This window comes from Dipodomys merriami, unplaced genomic scaffold (assembly GCF_024711535.1).
Source record: "Dipodomys merriami isolate MVZ:Mamm:240054 unplaced genomic scaffold, mDipMer1.0.p SCAF_4, whole genome shotgun sequence".
NCBI classification, from domain to species: domain Eukaryota; kingdom Metazoa; phylum Chordata; class Mammalia; order Rodentia; family Heteromyidae; genus Dipodomys; species Dipodomys merriami.
In genome coordinates, this window is record NW_027205603.1 from 14,691,499 (window position 1) to 14,714,228 (window position 22,730).

Genomic DNA, 22,730 nt, shown 5'->3' on the forward strand with positions numbered 1-22,730 from the left:
CTATTTCAAGCTACAGGAATCATACCTTATTGATTCTTGATACCAACCCAAGCTATTATCATCTCTCATCTCCTCCCTTCTAATCTAGGGCCACATCACCTGACTTTGACCAACACGGTCAGTCTGGGTCAACTCTCAGAAGAGTGGTAGTTGGATAATACGTTGTGATTAGGAGCCTTTAAGGTCACTATTCTGTTCTAGTCTTCCCAATGGCTTTCCATCCCCAAATAATACCTTCTTTTAGAGTATATGAGTCCAACGTATGTAGCCCTTTTCCCAGCTCTTAGTTTTCACTTGCCAATTTTCCTTCACCCATTTATTCTTACTCGACACAGGCCTCACATCCATGCCTTGATGAATCTGCCTCAGAGTCTTATTTCTTGCCTTGTCTGCTGTGCTCATGCTTGTCACTTAGAAATGCACAGTGCTCACTCTGCCCACTTTTAGGGTCGTGCTTTATACATGGGGTGGACAGAATGACTAATTCAACATTTAAAATGTTACAGAAGGAAACAGCCCAAATTTTCTATAAGATCATCACAATTCCATACCTGCTTTACAAAATGGTCTAGCCTAGGCTTCATGTTTCGCTCTAGCCCTGATTACATAATTGGCATGCTTGCTGTACCATAAGCACACAACTTGTTTTATTTTAACCTTTTCAACCCCTACTCAACTAAAATGGAATTCTCTATTCTCAGCATGTACAGCCATCATGAACTGTGATAACAGGTATAGAATTTAGGTTTTATCTTAAAGATATCTGCTTTTCAAGATGTTGGGGAGGTACAGACCTGCCTCTACTTATTCAGTGTCACTGATGTGATTGCTGGCACTGTTGGTCTTCACTTTCCCTTTTGATAATACATTTATCCTTCCCTCACAAAAAAGAAGCTCTCAGAAGTAATTATAATACAGATTACTAATTCTGTAACATAGGGATGTTCTCAGTAATGACTGATGGGTAAAATGACTAATTCAATATTTGAAAGGTTAGCGAAGGCTCATTCTTTTCATTTGCATCAGAAAAAAAGGACATCAACACAAAAAAGGTGTTGATGTTCATTTTTTCTGATGACATTTTCAGTAAATGTCATAAAGAACTTGGTTCTGGGCATCAAATCTAGTCCATGGCAACAAATACTTCTGTTCAAAAGCTCAGAGCAAAGAAATGAATGATGTGTTCAAGTTTTTAAAGCATCAACACTTCAAACATCATAGTAGTGGTCTCTACCATTATTTTTGTGTCCCAGAGGAAATAAAGGAATGCCTCCTTGGTATTCCTGAAAAATGGAGCGATCAGTTAAAGACATTGTCGCAGGTAAGTCATGCTGTTGTAGCAAAATACTATACAGTGGGTGGATTGAACAACGCACACTTATTTCTCACAAAGCTTAGGCAAGTGTATGGTCAAGATGCCAGCTGATTTTGTTGAGTCTGGTGTCTTGACTGTCCTGTTCTGTATCCTAGCATGAGCTTTTTGTGGTGTATGCTTACAGGGAGAGCAAGCACTCTAGAGTCCCTTTCTCTTCTTCTCAGAAAATCATGAATCCTCTCCAACCACCATGCCACCCAATGGCCCCGTTCACCTTGACAACCTGGGAAGACCCCAGGACAATCATGTGGAGGAGTGGGCTTTGACATCAGAGCTCGGACATCAAATCAATACTAGATGTGTAATCTCAGCAGAATTCTGAAAACGGGCTTCCTTGAAATGCCAGAGGAGAATAAAAATCTTTGGCAGGAATCTATGGATAGGAAGCAACTAATAATGGGCTTTAAGCTTTTCCTTTCTGGTCTGACATTGTTCATGTTACCACTACACTCATTCTGTGTTAGGGATCAGTGAGATTTGCCATGAGTACCCTGTCCTCTCCTGGTGGCCCCTAATACACTGAACAGAAGTACTTTTTCCATGTTCCTTTCAGCATTAGTTCTTCCTGATGTCCTTCTGTAAATCCTTCTGTATTTTTCTTAATTCTCTCCGGTCTTTCTTTTGCACTCTGTCTTGGACATAATCCTCCCTCCACTTACGTGTCCTGAACTGAGAGAAAACCTGGAGCAATCTGGAGATGGTAAAAGTAAGTGATTTTTTTTAAGTGTGATTTTTACAGAGATTGATTTAATGTAAAATATATTTCTCTTCTTGCCACTATTCTTGGAAAACTTATCTGTTAATTCCAGCAATCTTTGACAAAAAGAGACAAACATTTGGCCACCTGTGATATTAAGACAAGCAAAACACAACACATAAGGTTTTAATTGTTAATGTTCTTTGCAATTTGCCTCTGTTCATTCTCCTGACTTATACAGAGTTTGAGAAATTTTGATTTCACCAAGAACAATTTAATTGTATAAATAACCATGAGACAAATAACTTCTCATCATCTAGTTGTTACTATTGAAGTTTTTTCTGAGATAATAGTGATAAGTTAATGTAATTATGTGCTTGTTGTGGTAGATGATAAAACTTGTTTTAACCACTTAAACCCTTTCAGACATTTTACTTGGTAAAAATAATGTTGCTTTTATTAGTTTGCTTCATGCTCTCTAACTTCCATTTATGAACAAATTCCATGTTAGCCATTAAATATCTCTTAAACCCTAGGGAATGTTTCATTTACCACATTCCTATTTTCTGGATTTTTGAGGAAGCAGCTTATCAGATCAATCTTTTCTAAAAATAATATTGGGGATTTCTTGGTAAAACAACAATGCTCACCTCATGGGAAAGAGAAAAGGACACAGAGAGAGAGAAAGAGAGACAGAAACAGAAAAAAGACAGAGAAAGATAGAAATAGACAGAGGTATGGGACAGTCCTCAAGGACATGATCCCCAGGCCCACTCCCTTCCACTAATTCCTACTTCCTACATTCTATCACTTCCAAATAGTTGAGCAAAATTTGAACCAATCAGTGGACTGATCCATTGATATGTTCAGAACCATTAATGGTATGATCACTTCTGAAAAGTCCTGCTTGCAGAACTGTTCCACTGGGAGCCAAACCCTCAGTATCTCAACTTTTAGTGACATCTCCTATCCAAACTGGATCAATTTTCTGTAACAAAATACTGTGTCATGGAATAGATAACTTAAAAACAAAAAGCAGTCTTTTCTGTGCCCTTAGGCAGTGGAAAGGGCAGAGACTCTCTCTGCTGTCATTATTATAAGGCCACTAATCCCTTTCTTGAGATGATTGTTCTGACAATCCAATTATCATCCAAGGGTACCATCTTTCTCTTAATCTCATCCCAGTAAGGATTTTAACTTGTAAACTTGGAACTTGGAGAAACACTGTACTTTTAAAGCCATAGGACAATCTGAGCCATTTGGACTAACGATTCTGTGGGGTAAAGATGGGCCAAATATGGAAGGATTTTAGTCATTCACAGTTTTTATTATCAGATTTAAGCACATAGTGCAGGTCGCTTTCTCTCTATTCTGACATTTTCTGTGAAATGCCAAACAGTAGCTCCCAGGTGCCTGGTTAATTAAATGGTGTCAAGAGAGGATAGACAAATTACTTAGGGAAACTAGTAAATGGCAGAAAAAGATGCCAGCAGGTTAAGTGTGACTGTGTTTGTTTCATTGTACTTGCTGCCTAATTTTTTCCTAATTTTTCCCCCATATTGTCTTGAAGAAAAATTCATTTATTTATATTGGAACAAAATACTTGTGCTTCTACAATCATGCATTGTTTCTTGGAGTGGTAAATATTATCATAAACAGATACAGATTTTCCTCATGAGTTGTTTTTCTCTTACTTCTACAGAGATGTGAGAGGAATGTTTGAAAGTACAAAGATGAAATTTAATCACATGTATACTTCCATCCAAGATATTTCCTACTCATTCCCCCATGAACCCCATAGGAGGAGCTGAGAATTGCTTTCTCTTCTCCACACACTCTTTCTTAAGGTTCTAATTTTGACCATAGCTAATTTAGTGTTGTCTACTCCATTGTAATATTCTACTGTTTCTAATGGGTTATGAAATAGTTCTACCAAATGGCTAAGTTTGATAGTAGCTTATTGCCTATCTATAACATTATTTCTTTCTATTTAATGTATTCTAATTGGTGATGTTTTCCATCCTTTTATCTAGTTCTACAAATACATTTTTCACAATTAATAATTTGAGACTTATAACTGCTTTTGCATCTCCTTCTATGACAAGTAGTTTTTACTAAAGTTGAATGATAGGCATTAAAATAGTAGATTCTCTAATCAATGCTATATTCATCTTGATCAAACTCAAGTTTCTCTTTGTCTGCTTGTTAACTATAGATATATTTAAAAGTCACTTGTCCTTATACCCATCCCCAATACATATAAATTTATTGCCCTTGTAGAGAAAATTCCTTTATTTCTGGGTATATCCTATTCTAATCCCCCACCCACATTTCCAAATAACATAGTCATGCTATTTGGACAAAATATAAAGGTTAGCTAGGAGAAGTTCACAGATCTGAGTGTAGATATGTATGTTTGAATATTGTTTTATTTTCTAGGCATACATTCTTTGAAAATATTTAATCCTTCCCTGAATCTAAGATTAATAGAAAGAAACCCAATGTGACTGAAACTTAGAGTTATTATGCCACATAGATGTTGACCTCAGCTTTGTAAATCTCCCTATGTCTACAGGCTGATCTTTTCAAAGTGATTGTAATCCATGGAGATATTACTGAAAATAACCCTTCTGATTATCTGAGGACTCTGTTGTTCTAATCTCCATTAAACCCCCCATTCCTTCCATACTGCTTTTCCCTCTGTCCCCCCTAACCATCTTCTGTCCCTCCTGAAGCCTTTGCTAATGGTCCTATTTACTTCATTAGCCTGAATGCATAGATGAATTGCTCATGAAAAGCAATATGAAATTGTTCGTGATACATACATTTTACTACCACATCATTATTTATCCACTCTTTGGAAAAAATGACCACCATCAACAATAACAATAAAAGGAGCATTTTCAGTATTAAATTTAAATACCCTGGTCTACCTGGAAAATCACTTGTGCATCTTTTCAACGCACACACATTCTTATTTGCAAAGGAACTATTCCTGTATACTTCTGCAGGAAGTCCATCAAGAGTTCTCTGATGTCTCTAGAAGAAAACTCAAAGCCCTTACCATGATTTATCCCAACAATGACTCTTAATTGTCCTTCAGCAGTGTTGCACTAGATTAAGGCTGCCTATAATATGTTCTGATAGCCCTCTGTAGCACTTCTAATTGTCACTCAATTATTTGTTTTCATGCTTGTGATTATTGCACAACACTCATGCTTTTCATTAGACTGTAATTGATAAAATATCTGAACCATCTGAATTACTTATTGCTATACTCCTTGCACCAAGCCTGGTGCAGAATATAGCTTAATCATTTAATAAATGAATGAGGAAAAATATTTCTAAACAGAGATAATTTTCCTCTATATTCAAATGTAATGTGATTCATTTCTTATAATTTGGCTCAGTTTATTACCTAAGTAAATACTTAATTCACTGCAAGTGGTAGAAATAAAAGTTAAGGAATTCAGGTACAATGATAGACAAAAAATGATAACGTTGCTTTTATTACTTTAATAACAATAACTTGACCTTAGCTAGTTGGGAAGATGAGAACAGAAAATTGTGGTTTGATACCAGCACAGGCAGAAAAGTATGCAAAACCTCCTCTTCAATCCATGGCTGAGAGAAGTGGCATATTCCTGTCATCCCAAGAAACGTGACAGGCTGAGACTGACAGGGAGACCATGGTAGCAAGCCAGCCTGGGCACAAACTCCACAGAGAAAGCCGGATGCATCGGTGCATGCCTGCAAGCCCAGCAAAATTAGAAGCATGATTGTAGATGGGTCATAGTGAAGCACAACCCTATCCTGGAAAACAACATGAAAACCAGTGCTGGAAGAAGTACTGGAAGGCTCATGGTATTAGCACAGTCTAGCAAGTATGAGATAACAAGTTCAAATCCCCATTACTGCTCTGAAATAAGGATAAATGAGAGCATAGGTTAGATCAAACTGTGCCACGTTATTTGATTTTTTGAGGAAATATTTTGATAGAGTTGCCCTTGTGAACACCACTACCTGGCTTAAATTGAAACTGAATTATTTTACTAGACGTATGGGAAGTTACATTCTTAGGCTTCAATTATCAATAATTTTTCTCTTATATTAAGCTTAATAAAATGCATGGGTTTGTTTTTTTCCATAAGACAAGACTTGTTTTCAAAAATAAATATTTTCCAAATCAGAGTCAGTTTACATCTTCCAATGATTTATTGGAAATACAACGGAGAACTGATATTTCTTGAAGACTTACAAAGTCACAGTGATGCAGGTGTGCTGTGTAGCTGGGTGAACTCCATCTAACAGCCATGAGGTTGAAGCTTCACACACTGGCTCTTGAGATTGTATGTCTACACCCATGGAAACTAAGACGTATTGCCCTTGTCTCATTCTCATGCTCACTGTGTGAGTCTTTATCTGGGGGACTCTGGAACAAGTTACCACTCTCTCCATCCTCTTAAGTTTAGCTTTGCCTACATAAAAGTGTTGGTTAACAATACAACAATCTTGTCTCATAAGGTATCCAGAATTTCCTTTCCTTTCCTTCATAAAAAGTTCAGTGTACTTGTTCTTAAAGAAGCTATGCTATTGAATCAGAGTGCAAGGGTATATACCTGTAACTCCTTTCCTTCATAAAAAGTTCAGTGTACTTGTTCTTAAAGAAGCTATGCTATTGAATCAGAGTGCAAGGGTATATACCTGTAACTCTAGCTACTAAAGAGACAGAGACTAAAGTACTGCAGCCAGCCTGGGCAAAAGTAAGCAAGACCTTATCTCAACAACTAGTAGGTGGTAGGGGCACATGCCTATAATCACATCTACTCAGGAGGTAGAGGGAGGAGGACTTCAATGTGAGGTCAGCCCAGGGCAAAACAGACAAACAAACAAAAAAGACTACAAAAACATGAGATAAAGGAATAAACAGGGTCAGAGGTGTGGCTCAAAGGGTAGAACACATGACTGGCAAGCTTAAGGTTCTGAGTTCAATCCCTATTTTTTTAAACAAATAATAAAAACAAAAAAAATTAAGCCATTGTGAAAGAATGCAAAAAACGCCTGAACTCACAATGCAAGGGGTATAGACTTCGAAGTAAGTTCTTTTTGCCCTGATCAAAATGTGCTAGGATGAACTGGGGAAATCCTGTACAAAATTCACAACCCTGCTATAAGATGGGTGGGGAGGGAAGTACCAAACCAAGTAGGAAAAAGGCCTGTTAGAACACAGATTCGCATACCCCCAACTCCCATTCCCCACTCCGCTCTTCTTTCCCTATGGTTAGCATCTTCAGCAGTCCTCACACATCTGCGCTCTTCTTCACAAATGATGATACACCTACAGAAAAGACCTATGCAGCAATCTTCGTAGACAAATGTGCAATTGCCATCCATTTTTATTATTTCCAGGTGTTCCCCTAATGCTGCATCATCTTATAAAGATAGCCACGTGAAATCCAAAGAGCATTTGTCTGTGAGGATATTCCTGCAACATCTCGGCACACGGAATGGCCATAGGACGCTTTAAAAGACAACCCCCATCATTTATATTCACTACCAGAAATTGCTCGCTATCAAATGCAACACGCTTTTATTACAAAGGGGGAGAACTGACTGATTTTTCTCACCAGGTTTGAGGATGCCTTCTTATCAGCTCCAGCAGTCCCAGCACGGTTGCCTGGATACTTCGTCTCCCTGAGTATTATTCTGATTAAAGGGCAATTTAGAGACATTTTTTTTTAAACCGATCTGTCATCTAGAAATATCATCAGACCTCCTGTACACTGATCTGACAAGTGGCAGATTGAGCATTATTATTTAAGATGGTGTTTGAATAGGGTAAAATAAGAATGTGATTTCTTTTTTTTCCAGCCCCCCCCCTTTTTTTATAATATACGTACTAAATTCAGTGAATCTTCTCTAGGGTAAAATTGGTTCAGTGGACTTTGGAAATGTGGGAATGGGGAGGCAGAAAGCACGGCTAAGAGTTCTCCACTCACAATTTAAAGGCAACCAATCCTTATTGTGAACCAATCGCTGTGACGTGAACCACCTATTACTATAAAAAAAATCATTATTATCAATCACCAAAGCGAATTCCCTTCACTCCATCCCAAAAGGCAAATAGGCCTCAAAATCCACACTTTTGATTGCTAAAGCTTATCCAAGGTATTATAATGACTAATATAGAAACCCAAACCCAGTCATTCAGGTTCACAGAAAACTCAGGAAATAGTCATGTGAAACTATAACCCACACCGTCATTTATTTAATTTTTATTGGGCTGTAATTTCCATATTCTCTGCTGTATCAAGATTTGCAGTTTCGCATGCTAAATTGTATCTATTTAGAATTTGCAGTTTGGGTAAACAGTGATACCTATGTATATCCAGGTATCTGCTGTTTGTAAGAGTGGCAATATATCCCCCCACCCACTTCTGGTGATGTCATTCCCAACACATATCACTTCCTGCAACGTCATTCCCAACACAGAGATCCACTTCCTGTTACTATAGACCAGCTTGTATTTTTCAAAGAGTTCTTTATAAATTAAACCCTAGAGTTCACACTCTCATTATCTTTTCTGGATTCTTTCAGTTTAATCCTTTGGAGACCATTTTATGTCTTGGTATGCATCATTAGTTCATTCTTTTTCATTGTTAAAAACAAGTATTCCATTATAGGAAAATATCAAGTTTTGGTGTCTTTCTCTTGCTGATGGGACCTTGAGTTGTTTTCTGCTGTTACAGTCTGTGTCAATGGGGAACTGCGCTCTTTGCAAGGATAGATGGTACTTTTTGGTTTTAACTTGAAAGAAATTGCCAAATGCTTTCCTCATGTCTTATAGTGTCATGCTCAAATGTAAAGCCAGTAACTCCAAATGTTTCTGCGGTCACTCATTTTCAAATTCTGCCCATTGGAATAAAATGATGAGTTGTGTTTTTCAGGTGACTCGTGAATGATGAATGAATCTGAAGTGCCTTTCTTTCACATGCTATCTTTGTTGGAGTTTGTGTCTAGATGCTCTGTAAACTTATTAAGTGTCTGTTTTTGCGCTTGTAGGTTTGGGGGCTTTCTAGGTAACTTCATCTATCTGCTTGTGAGTCCACTACCAGATCTGTCCTGTGCAGAAATCTTTCCAGGACCTGCTTCTTTTTTTGTCCTCAAAGTTACAGTTACAAGGAACAGCTCTTAATTTTTTAATGCTAATTATTACTATTTTTATTGCTTATATTGTGATAGAATTTGAAAACTTTGAATTACCTCAAATTTAAGACTATTTTTAGGTATTATAGTTTAAGTATTAAAATAGAGTAATTTATCTGTTTTGACTTAATTTTTATTCTTCGAAATGAAATATTTAAATATGTGAAGTATTGTTATAATAATGGCTTTAGCAGCTTTTCTACATAACTTGTATGTGTCTATTCTAGTTCACTTTTGATGTATTGATTCTTATCCCAAATTCGATCTGTTTACCTGATTTCCATATTCCTAGCTATCTTTAATTGTATGTCAGACATTGTTAATTTTTCTTCTGTTAGTACCAGATAATTTTATTTATTATTGTAAATGTGCTTGCACTTTACGATACAATTAAGCCACCTGACAAGTTCACTTTTATTGGATATTCCTTTAAGGGTCAGGTAAAATCAGAACTTACAATTTTCATTTAGGTTGAACACTCTCCAAAGTAGATATTAGGCCCAACTATTAGAAGACGCAGTGGCCCACCCAAGAATTCTGAGGCGATCATGTCTGCCCTTTAGGAACAGCTGCCATTCTCATTCCCAATGAGTATGGGCACTCCAATGCCCGTCTTGGGTAGCATCTTCCATCGTACTGAGCACTTGAGGGCTACCTTGTGTAGGTATGTAGAACCTGCGTATATCTTCTTTCTTATGCTCTGGCCTGCAGGCCTAGCTGTCCTGGTTTCTGAGTTTCAGCCTCAGCTTTGTCCAACAGTACTGGCTGTCTGTAGTAGCCTCCTATTTCCTGGACCTCACCAGAAAAATTCTCAGAATGTAGTAAAACAACAACACCAACAACAACACCACCAACAACAACAAAAACCCACAGGGCTCCTTCCTCTTCTGCTCTCTTGGAATGATTATCCATTATCACTTACTATGTAACATCTGAGGAAAAACATGGTTTCATTTATTTTTCATGTTTTTTTTTTCTGTTCATTGATTTAGTCATGAGATTAAATTCAGTCCCTGTTATTCTGTCTTGGCCAGAGTGAAAGTTCCCTACATTTTTCTATTCTGTTAAAGAGAAATTGCTATAATCAAATAGAAATTATTGACTTTCCACATTATAATCACTAAAACCATCATAAATGTTGCCCTCTGCAAATTACTACTCTTTTGTGCCAAAGCATTTTATTGGGTATCTCATGTCCAGTGTGATGAGTTACAAACTATGTTGGCTATGAAAGAGACATCCTGGTTAATTATTTTCAGAATAAATACATTTAAATTAGAGGAAATATTTGGGGCAAGAAGAAAGGCTGAATCACAGTGTGAGGGTAGGCTGGAGATTGTAGAGAAGAAAGTTGATGTGAGAAAGAGCAAAAACAGATTTGAAAATAAAAGGAAGGGAAAGAGGAGAAAATAAAGGCAGATCATCTTTTCATTCTGCTGCCTCTTATAGATGCTTTTAATTTAGAGTAGGAAACATCTCGATCAACATTTCATAGTTCTAATATCTTAAGTTTGTGTATCACTTCCTCATTTTAACTGTTGCTTTCAAAATAATATCGTGGCTGTAACAAATAGTACAATTAAATTTGGTGGGAATTACAAAATTCCTAACTTAAAAACAAATTTCATGTCTTGGTAACAGATTTCTATGGGCTATGTCCAGAAATGTAGTATCTTAATTTTTTTTATTGTGAAAATACCATACAGAGGGGTTATAATTACATGGGCAAGATAATGAGTACATTTCTTATCAAGCATTGTTTTTTGTTTTTTGTTTTAGTTTTTTCTGGTCCTGGGGCCTACCACTTGAGCCATAGTACAACTTCCAGATTTTTCAGAGTGGTTTATTGGAGATAAGAGTCTTATGGACTTTTCCTGCCTGGGTTAACTTCTAATCACAATTCTCTTATCTCAGTCTCCTGAATAACTAGCATTACAAGTATGGACCACTGAGACTTGGCAAAAAAAAGTATTCCGAATTCAACTTTTATAGCAATAGTATGTACTTTATCATGCTTTATAACGTTTTAAAGGTTAATTCTGTTTCTTTCCACTTGGTACTCAACAACCAGCCAAGTCAAAGGCTTAAAGTTTTTTCTTGATAGTTCAAGGATTTTGTTGTTGTTGTTGTTGCTTTTCAAAACAAGCACAGTTATAAACAGTTTCACAGAAGTTCTCAGAGGTCTCAGAACATAATAACTCATAGCAGCTCCTTCCCCTTTAAAACCAATGTTCTTAGTAATTCCAGACTCATTAAATCCAGTGTGAATTATTTTATGCGATCATCCTCTATCTGGAGGGCTTTAAGATACTCTAGACTTGTTCTCAACATTGTTTTTATAAGTTGAAATGTCATTGTCAAAATAATTATGATATCATTGGACTGTGGTTGACAGTCGAAAGTCAGGACAACTGGACAAAGTTAGAAACTACTCTTGACTTCTTTGTCCCCTGACTTGAAATAGGTCTTCCTGCTATCAAAGAAGTCGCTGAAGGACCAGAATCAAGAGAGATAAGTATCTGTAATTCTGCAAAATTCCACCATCAAGGTTCCTCAACTCTGCCTTTGGAGAAAATCAATTTCCATTCTAAGATCTATCATTCATCATCACATTGCATCACTAAATAAAGACTTTACAGGAAAAAAAAAGCAGTGGTTGACAATCTGTTTTCTCACTGGAGGAGACACTTCCAAATATAAAGCCCTTGAGATATTAGTATTACAGTGGAACAGGAGTGGCCCTGATGACACTGAGAATTTCTTCAATGTACTGACCGACACTACAGTGGGCCTAGGTTAATTAATTAGACAGAAATTTTGTTTGGAATTTACTATAGAGAAATTTCATTAACTCAATACTTCATCTAGCATAAGATAGGAAAATATTTCTTTTAATATCAGATTTTAGGATTAAAAACTGAAGCAGCTATCCAAAATAATCCGAATAATTTTTAGGCAGAGTGTTCCAAGCTATTAAAAGAAAATGAATCAGTATCTGGGTTCAATTCATCACATTCAACTATTGGAAGGACATTAGTGTAGCTTATAAATGACTTAGAAAATATATTTGAGGGTGACAGGAGAAAATAAATCTTATAAAATTTTTACATGGGTATATACACATATTTAATATATGAAAATATAAAACTCTAAAAATAATATTTAGCTATTTTTCTAGAAATAATAACATTTCTTTTAGATTTACCAGTTTCTTTGAATACAGGTTTCATAGTATTGCCTTGTTATCCTCTGAATTTTACTGTGTTCTTTGTAATAACCTTATTTAGATCTTTAAATTTATTTATTTAGTTAGTTATTCCATTTCTCTAGACCTCTTAGTAAAGTTGTCTAAGGGCTTATCAAATTTATTTGTCTTTTCAAAGAATCAATGTTTTGTTTCAGTGACTTTTTGTACAGTGTTTTGGGTCTCCATTTCATTCATTCACATCCTGCCCCCAGTCTTTATTATTTCTTTATGATAGTTGTGAGTTTGGATAGTTCTTATTTTCCTATGTGCATCATTTTCATTTTTATTTGAGACTTCTTTGTTCTTTTCTCTTTTTTCATATAAGTGATAATAATTTTCATTTCTTTGGATTCGAGGAACTTTTCGATTTCCTTTGTTATTTTTCAACAATGCAGTGTTCATTCCCCATTTTGCTGAATGTTTTCTATTTTTTGCTATTAAGTTCTAGTTTTATTCCACTGTAATCTAATAAAACATGGGAGGTTATTTCATTCTTCACATATGTGTGTATGTATATATTATGCATACATGTATGTATATGTGTGTGTACAAAGAATGAAAGAAATGTTTATGTATCTCATTGTTTGTCCTCTATGAAAAGCTTAAATACTCTTTTGTTGTTGTTGTTGTCAGTTGGTCGTGGGGCTTGAACTCAGAGCATGGGCATTATCCCTGAGCTTTTTCACTCAAGGTTTGTGCTCTACCACTTTGAGCCGGAGAAACACTTCTAGTTTCCTAGTCCTCTGATCTCAGTCCCCTGAGTAGCTAAGATTTTAGGTGTGAGCCACCAGAGCCCAACTCTAAATACTATATTAAAATTTTTCCTCTTTAGTGAAGATCAAAGTGCATTTTGTAAAAATCAATTGGATCTCATGCTTGAATCCATTGTTGATAAACATTTTTATTCAAGCATATTAGTTGTCAGAATACACCTTAGTTTTCTTTACCCAATTTAAAATTTAAATTGCCATTTTTTCCACTAAATTTGAAATTTTGTTTGACAAACTTACTAGCAGTATCAATGTGCAATTTTATTATCTGTAAAAAAATCAGGAATTGGGCTGGGAAGGTGGCTCAGTGGTAGAGCGCTTGCCTTGCATGCCTGAGGCCCTGGGTTCGATTCCTCAGCACCACATAAGCAAAAAGAAAAATACCGGAAGTGGCGCTGTGGCTCAAGTGGTAGAGCGCTAGCCTTGAGCTGAAGAGCTGAGGGATAGCGCCCAGGCCCAGAGTTCAGGCCCCACTACCGGACCAAAAAACAAAAAAAAACAAAAAAAAATCAGGAATTTATTTTTGAAATATTTATATTGTACATTTGGCCTCTGCAAGGTTTTGCTCATCCATTTATGTGTATATGTGTATAGGTGTATAAACAGGTTTGTATGTGTGAATTTATTTGCTTATATACTTTTTGATAAAGCAATTCTAATTGTCCTAGCTGTTGAAGTGACCATTTCTTACTTGATTCTGTTTTGTTTATTTTATTAACTTTGACTTTGCTATTACTGCACTACTTTAATTACTGTATTTTAATAGTATGTTCTCATTTTCAGTATATCAAAAGATTTTATTAGTCTTTCTCAACATTTTATGGGCTACTTTTATTCATGCTTTCTCCTTTCTAATATTTAGAGTCCAGTTCTTAAGTCCTATAACAACAACAACAAAAAAAACCTTAATTGGATTTTTATATGTTATATTGTAGGAAGGATTGAATTAAAGTGTCATAACATTAAGAATTGCCAACCAGGATAGTGATCTGTTTTTTCTATTATTCCTTATATATGCATATATATATGTATGTATGGCATACATATATATGTGTATATATACATATATGTATATATAAGAATGTGCTTATGTTTATACATTTACCATAATTTCAAACAGTTAATCATTGAAAGATACATACAGCATTGAAAAGTGAGAAACAGAATTTAACTATCTCTTGCTCTTTTTCTCCAGTATTCTTGTAACTACTACTGTGCACCTTAAAGTAAGTCCTATACTTACTTAATTATTGCTGGTTTTAAATCACCTAAATGATACCTTTTTAAAATATCAGATACAATAATAAACCAATGTACTAAAAATTTATGTGCTCTGTTTTTCCCAGTTCCTCTCCAAAATAGAAATACCTTGCTCCATCTTAGTATTTTCAATGTTAAACCCACACTTATTTCTTCTTCTGCCATCTATTAGTTTAACCAGTTGATATTTTCTGTGCTCATATTGTTCATGCCCTTTTGTTAATGTAAGTGGTCATAAAAATGACAGCTGTGTAGGAATCACAGAATTCTGGTCCACTGAGAATGCAGTATGACATTGTATGTATGTGTAAACGCACATGTGTGTATATACATATATATACACACACATATATACATATATGTACATATATGTATATACACACATATTCCCACCATACATATTCATGAGAAATTTAAGAGGAATTAGGGGCATTCTAACAAATAGAGATGCATAGAACTTATTTTAGGTTAGCTGGTAAATTGTATCAAGTTTATAACACCAATGAAAATTTCTGATATTTTTGGAAACTTACTTGAAAAACAATCACAGTTTCATCATCATTATTACAATGTGACATCTTCAGCTTCCACCCTGCATCAAAACAATAAACAGGACTTAAATTGAGAGCTGTTTTCAAAGGTTCCTCTTTTCTGTCTCCAGTTCCATGTTTCCAGCCAGTTTTGCTGAACAGTTCTTTGTATATTAAAAACTAGGCTATCAAAACATAATGGCAATTTAAGGCGCAACAATTATTTACATTAGTGTTATGGGGAAGTGAAAATACGATGTGGTAAATTAATCTTTGTGTAGCAAAGTACTTAAAATAGGTTTTCAGTATGCATGGTAATGAACTACTGCTATCTCTACCAAACAGACATCTTGAAATAACTATGTACAAAGTTGTCTAAAATCCTTCCTGAAAATTTCAGTTTCAGCAACACAAGGCAGACTGATTTCTCACTTATAATACTGAACAACACAAGCTTGCTTATTTTCCTCCTCCTCCCCTCAAATCCTTGCTCAATGTAGGGACCCCTGAAATGGCTGGGACTTTTACATAGTTCCCTTTGACCTTCCTAGTGTTAATCAGAACGATGCTTGAAGATCAATCACCTTTCACAAAGGCAACACCCTTTAGACTAATCCATTATTCCCTTTATAAGATAAAATGACCAGGGAGACACACGATGTCTTTCAGCATTACTTGCTCCCCTAAATATATTTCCTACGGACAATAAACAAACAGCCAATTTCCAATTTGGTGAGGCTGTAAATATGTGGGCTTCCTAAAAATTAATTTAAATCTCCGTGACAGCGAGTTTGGGATGGTAGAGATCGGGGCAGATGTCTGTGGTTATAATTGCCTGCTCAGTTCCTCTGTCACTCAGGAGTGGTACAGCTGCATTTGCCACTCTCATCAGAATCTAATTCTCAGATCAAATTCCCACCTTCAATATATCCTTTAATAAGCCTTCCATTCTCCATCTTTTAGCCTTAATTATTACTCCCTGTCTCCCTTGACAACCAAATTAAAAGGTACATGCTACAACTCCATAATGATGATGATCATTATAATAATACTTAAAAAAAAATCAAAAACTGCTCTCTGGAAAATCCAAGCTAACCTTGTCAAGGTTGGATGTCTTCTGATAACTAGATTTTCTATGGATATGGCTTCAGCACTGGAAGATAAGAAATACAATTATATAATCTTTTATTGATTTTTCCCTTCTTTTTTTTCTTCCTCTTATTCGCATTATGTACAATTACTCAGGCAAGTCTTCGGTTTTTGTTGAAGATGGAAGTGGAAAATTTGCACCCACCCAAAGCAGAGTGTTTTTAACTCTTTGCTGGAGCCAGGGGGTTTTCCACTGAAAGTTAAATTCATGGCAGTTGATGTGGGTGATGGAAGAACTATGATTTTTAATACCAGAGTGCCTGAGGATGTGCAGTTAAGTTGAGCCTATTTGGGGGCTCTGTAAAAGCCGCACACGGAATGTAAGAATCTTTATTTGTGAATATAATGTTAACCTTGTTACAGGAAAAAATGGACCATCGAGAAACCAAGTGAAATACTTAGAGAACTCCAAGAACTCAAATTTATTACACCGGTGGGCACAGACGAGCTCCTACTCCAAAGTTTGAACCCTCAGTTGTGGGATCACAGAGTCTTTTATAGAATTGCTTAGGGCTGGGGTCTGGCGACTAGGGCTGTGCTAGTTTCCTACAGATAATTTTAAACTAGACAGGAGGGTTGAGTAGGCGTGAACAGCAGCTCTGGGTGATACATAATGCTCTTGGCTGGAGACCTATTTACAGAAGCACAACTGGTTGTTATGATGTAGAGGTATGTAAGAATTTAACAAAGGGGATTAATATCCACCAGGATGTTTGCCTCTTTACAGTTTCAGACCCTATTGTCCACCTTGAGTCATTTTCCAAGATCACCTGCTGGACAGGGGCATTCCAGGCAGAGCAGTTGCAGTCTGCAATGCATCCTGCAGGGCTCTTACTTAATCCAGGCTTCTGTGCTTCCTGTCAGCCAAGTTCCTGAACAACATGACTGCAATTATTTTTTCGTGTTAGTTTTCTAATAAATTTTACTCTAATTTTTTTCACTCTACCATAACATAGTAACACCAGACAACTTCTCTTTTTAACATATCATTTCCCACCACGATTAAGATTATTTTTTTCCATGATGCTATTCCTTATTTTGTTTCCAAGTGGTAGAGCTACAACTTTCATGTCTTCTCAAACACATTCTTTATATATATATATATATATATATATATATATATATATATATATATATATATATATATATATATATATATATATATAATGTTGTACAGAGGGGTTACATTTACATGAGTAGGGTAATGAGTACATTTCATATCAAGCATTGTTAACTCCTCCTTTTTTTTCCTGCTACCATCACTTCCCTTTCCACCTCCCCAACTCCTCCTACCCCTGACCCCGACATTGTAAAGTTCATTTTCAGCATAGTGTCCCGTACATCTCGTCTTCACAGTGGGTCAGCCTGCATCCTCATTTAAGCATTCTGCAATATCCCTTCCCCTCCCCAAATTACAAAAAGGTATATACAAGATACAGAGCACTGGCATCAAATCCAGTGAAAAAAGGGGTTATAACATTGGGAAAGAACATTCAATAGAAGCAAAAGAATCACACGCATTGGAAGTACATTAAAAAAACTAGCAAGAAAGAGAAAAACCACTTGTGTCCCTGTCTTGGGGTACATTTTGCTTAACATTATCTCCTATGGTCATATGTACATAGCCTTTGACTTTCTCTGCTTGTCCTACACATGTACTAGTCATTGCAAACAAGGGAAACCATGGGACCTATGTTTCTTTGGGCTTGGCTTACTTCACTTAATATAATTTTTCCCAAGTCTTTCCATTTCCTAACAAATGAGGCATTGGAATTCTATGCCTCCATCAGAAAGAATGTCATTCTCAACCACATTCTTAAGCACAAAATTTTCAGTTTTGTTTTTGTTCTCTTAAAAGCAGTGCAATTAAGTGTTTGGTCGTTAAAATGTGAACTCTCTGAGTTCCTGTCTTCAGACCTTCTTTCATGATATCTCATGATTTCTTGCCCTCCGACTTTTTTCCTGTTTACTCCCTTGTTTATCTTCTCTGACCAGCATTCTTTTTCATTAGGCCCTACATTTGATTGTGGTGGTGATTAGTCATGATGGTGCCTGCCAGTAACAATTGGTGATGGTTGTTGGTGATGATGGTTGTCATAATGGTAAGTGTTATCTGGTAGTAGCTAATGGTGATGATTGGTGGTGTAATTTTTGGCAATGCTGTTAACTGAATTACAATTAATGTCTTTGTTGACTCACAGGATGGCCTAATGTCATACCTTCCTTCTAACTATTTTTTATTTTCTTTTTTGTCCACTGTTTTTATTTTTTGTTTAATAACTTCCTTATATATCCTGCCTGTAGTGTTTTTAGATAAGATTCTGTAGACAGGCTTTGTAGAAAGGGCATGCGCTTCTATAAATTCAGATAAATTATGCTGCCATTTTGTATAATGGGTAGAACACATCCAACCTTAGTGAGAGATAGGTTTCAAGTCATTTTCAGCTCCTTATAAGCATTTGAAATCAAAATCTTGCTGTCTCAATGCAATTGCAAATTTGTTGTTAGCCCTATAAGTATAGTAAGGAAACTTGGGGACATATATATATATATATATTTATATATATATGTAATATTTTCATTTGCCATGCAAATATTGATTTCAGTGGTAGAATTAATGCAGAAACTTCTGTATCTGTGAAAGGGGGTTGCTCAGCCTCACTATGTCATTATGCTAACAAGCAAGTGAACATAATTCAAAAACTATTTCCAACGAATTGAGTATAAAGATGAGAAATTCCAAATGGCACTGGTCCAATATGATTCAAAAGGGTCACAACAATGATTGTACAAAGATTATTTAAATACTGTACTTGACAAAAGCAGTTGAGTAGGAAGGAGAAAAAGGCAATGGAATTGTGGATTGCAGCAGTAAAAGTCAAGGACAGTTGAAGCAAATGTACAAGGCAGTGTTTGTGCAGATAAGAAGATCCTGCAAGAAGGCCAAAACTCAACCTGGAAGCCTTTAATTACTCCGATACCAGTATTGATTGGGATAACAACTGTGCAGAAATGAAGGCCAGAGATCGGCTTGTAAGAGAAGGGCAGGATTGTTTTTTTAAAGCAGTTTATTGAACTATCTACATGGTCTCAGGCAATACTAGCTCTAATCCTAAGAAATAGGAGAAGCCTTGGGGAAGGAAAACTGCAAGGAGCCCCACTCTGATGACTAGCTAGCTTCTCAGAGAGAGATGATTTATAGGGAGAAAGCACAAACACCAGCAGGGTCAAAAATGTCAGAAAAGATTAAAAGTTAAAGGAGGGTTAACAAATCACCAATTGGGAAACAGTTTGAATAGCCCTATATTATGCTGAGATGTCAAAAACATGACTATGACAGCAGAGGGGATACTCTGAGCCATTACTAAGACCAGCTATTTAATATCATATCATATCTATCGTCAGACCTCACACTTTCAGAAACATGTATACATTAGGTCATTTAATCTCCTTAAGAGTTTCTCAAACATATTTCTCTCTCTCTTTTCTCTCTCTCTCTACATACACACATACATACACACACACACACCTACACACACATTCTAGAAGGAAGACAAGGAGGAGGAGGAAGAAGAAGAGGAGATAAAAATAGGAAGGTCCTATCACTTGGGAAAACATGAGAAACCCAGAGAATTTGTTTAGTGAAATAATCCGTGGCTTCTAAAAAGGTCAACATCTGAACAAAGAGTAGAATGGTGGTCACCAATGATCTAGGCTTAGGGAAATAATGGATAGATGGTGGATGGTTAAATGATACAAAAGTTTGATTTTAAGATGAATGTTTAGAAATCTAATATATACATATATATATAATGGTGGATATAGTTAATATGTTATTTACTAGAATTTCCTGAGTAAATCCTAAGTATTTTCAACACACACACACAATAACTACACAATATATACATCAAAATACCACCATGTATTCCTTAAATGCATGTAATTTTTATTGGTATAGATTTTGTATATAGTTTGAAAAGTGTTGCTCCAAAAAATATATATAATTTTAATAATAATGTATATAATAATAATGTATATTATTTTAATAAGTGGAAGGGATATGAGTTATTGAAAAAAATAAATGTATATGTTTATATGTATTAAAATGAAGTAATTGATGTTCAGATAGAACAGAAATTTTCCCCAAGTCATAGTCAATAACCAATATGCAAAAAAAACTATGTTGAATTTTTAGTCATAATATTCAAAGAGATGACGTTGTAAGAAACAGCACTAAGGTCTTCAGTAAAATGTAAAGATTTTGGACAATAACCAAGGGTCAAATGGACATAGATGTAAAACATCAAACTGTACACTTTGCATATTTCTTTTGTAAAGTACATGAAATTAAAAGGAACATGAAATCTTAAAACAGATATGCTGGATAAGAGTCCAAGATTCACTCCGTCCTGGTTCATTTGACTTAGGAAGTTGTGTCAAGTCCTTGTATCTCAGTCTCCTTGTCTGTAACCTTGATAATAATAGAGGTAACTGATGGCATTTCAGAGAGGAATCAATAGGCCACTGTTGGTACAGGATAAAGAAATAATTGTGTAATAGAATAATTATGCAATATAACACAGAAAGCCATTGGAAATTAAGTGAAAACCACTAGCCATTTCAAGTTTTGAAGTTCAAAAAATAGATTTCAAAAAAATGGCTTTAACATGAGAAATAAGTGTTTAATTTGCATGCATTTCTTTAAAATCAGACACAGAATTGATTTTTTTCAGGTTACTGAGGAGATAAGTTGGAATAGGTGTCTAGAATTAGGAGTCCAGAGATCTAGAGATAGGCCTAAATTTGGTAGTAAATTTCTTCTATCAAAACTGTCAAATTTCCTTTATGCTGGGCCATTTCACTCATAAACATAGATACTTAAGACAATTACCTCAAGGTATTTTGATAATTCATGTGTTCATTTGTTTCACTCACAGCACTGGCTGTATGACCAGACCATTTTGTAAGCATCAGCTTGGTTAAAATGTTAGAATATCAAGCTTTACCTACTCTTCATCATTCTAGGCTGAGGATTTAGGTTCCCATTTTTAAAGAAAATCTGAAAGTAAGTACACCATATGGTAAAATGAAGTTAATGAAGTTTACCTTTGGGACCTCTTATATGAGAGCCCCTTTCAAGGTCTAGTACAGACCTTAGCATGTGCCTGAGCAAATGTTGCATCTGTCTGTATCTGTGTCTGTCTGTCTGTGTGTGTGCGCGCATACGCAATTTGCAAAAGCAACTCTTTTCATTATTACTCCACCCTGTTTCATTTGAATGTGGTCTTCCTGTCCTCATAATTCCCTCAGCTGGAGACTTTGGAGTGACTATGTATATTTGGAGGGGGGGGTTCTTCCAGGAAAAAGGAGGTCAGGGATAATTTTAGTTTGTGTGGATGGCAAATCAAAAAATGGATGATCAATTGCAAATATTTGTGCAATTCTGACGCTTAAGTTCAAAGACATATTACTTCATTACTCTGGGAACATGGTGAAAATAAGTCATGGCAAAATATGAGGAGAAATTATAAAGATGCTAGGTTGAAATTTAAACTGAGTTAGGACTTTTTATAACAAAAAACAAAAAGTACTTGGTGGTGATCATATACATTTTAATACACAAAACTATCTCAGAGGCCAAAGTATCATAACTATAAAGTCAAATGTTGACAAAGAGATTTCAGATGAACTACATTAGTGGTGAATAAAGTATTTTATTTCCCTCTACCCAAAAGTGTGTGTTTATTGACATGAAATGCTTTATTTTTACTATCAAAAAGAGAAGCTCTGGATCCTGAAGACTAAAATATTGATTAGCCATTATGAAGGTTACAGTATTACTAACTTAATTGTGTTTCTACATAAGAATGCTCCATTAGACTTCAATGAGGACTACTGTTTATGTCTTTGAATAATGAGTATGTATACATATATATATATATAAAGTGTATGTATACTATATATTATATTACATATATATATCTTTCAGTTGGGCCAAGAGATTATATGCATATATATATATATATATATATATATATATATATATATATATATATATGTATGTATGTATGTATAATGGAGAGACAGAGACCATTCCAGAGCTTGAACTCAGGATCTCAAGCTTCCTAGGCTTGCTCATGTGGCTGGTGCTCTACCATTTGAGCAACATCACCAGCCCCACTTTTTGCTGTTTACTTTGGAGATGGTTTTAAGGCAGACATTTCTTCCATGGTTGGCTTAAAAGCACAATTTTTTTAATCTCAACCTCTCGAATATCTAGGATTTCAAGCATGAGCCACTGGCACCCAGCTGAATGTGTAGCTAGATATGAAAGTTGACCAGAAACAAAACTCTGATGCTATTTTTATGCTGGTTTTATCATTTGTTAGCTATTATCAATTACTTTACTGATCATTACCTCCTAAGTGTCAGTGTTGCATGAATTTATGTAGAAGAACCAATGTATATGCTTATATAACTGGAATCACACTGAAAA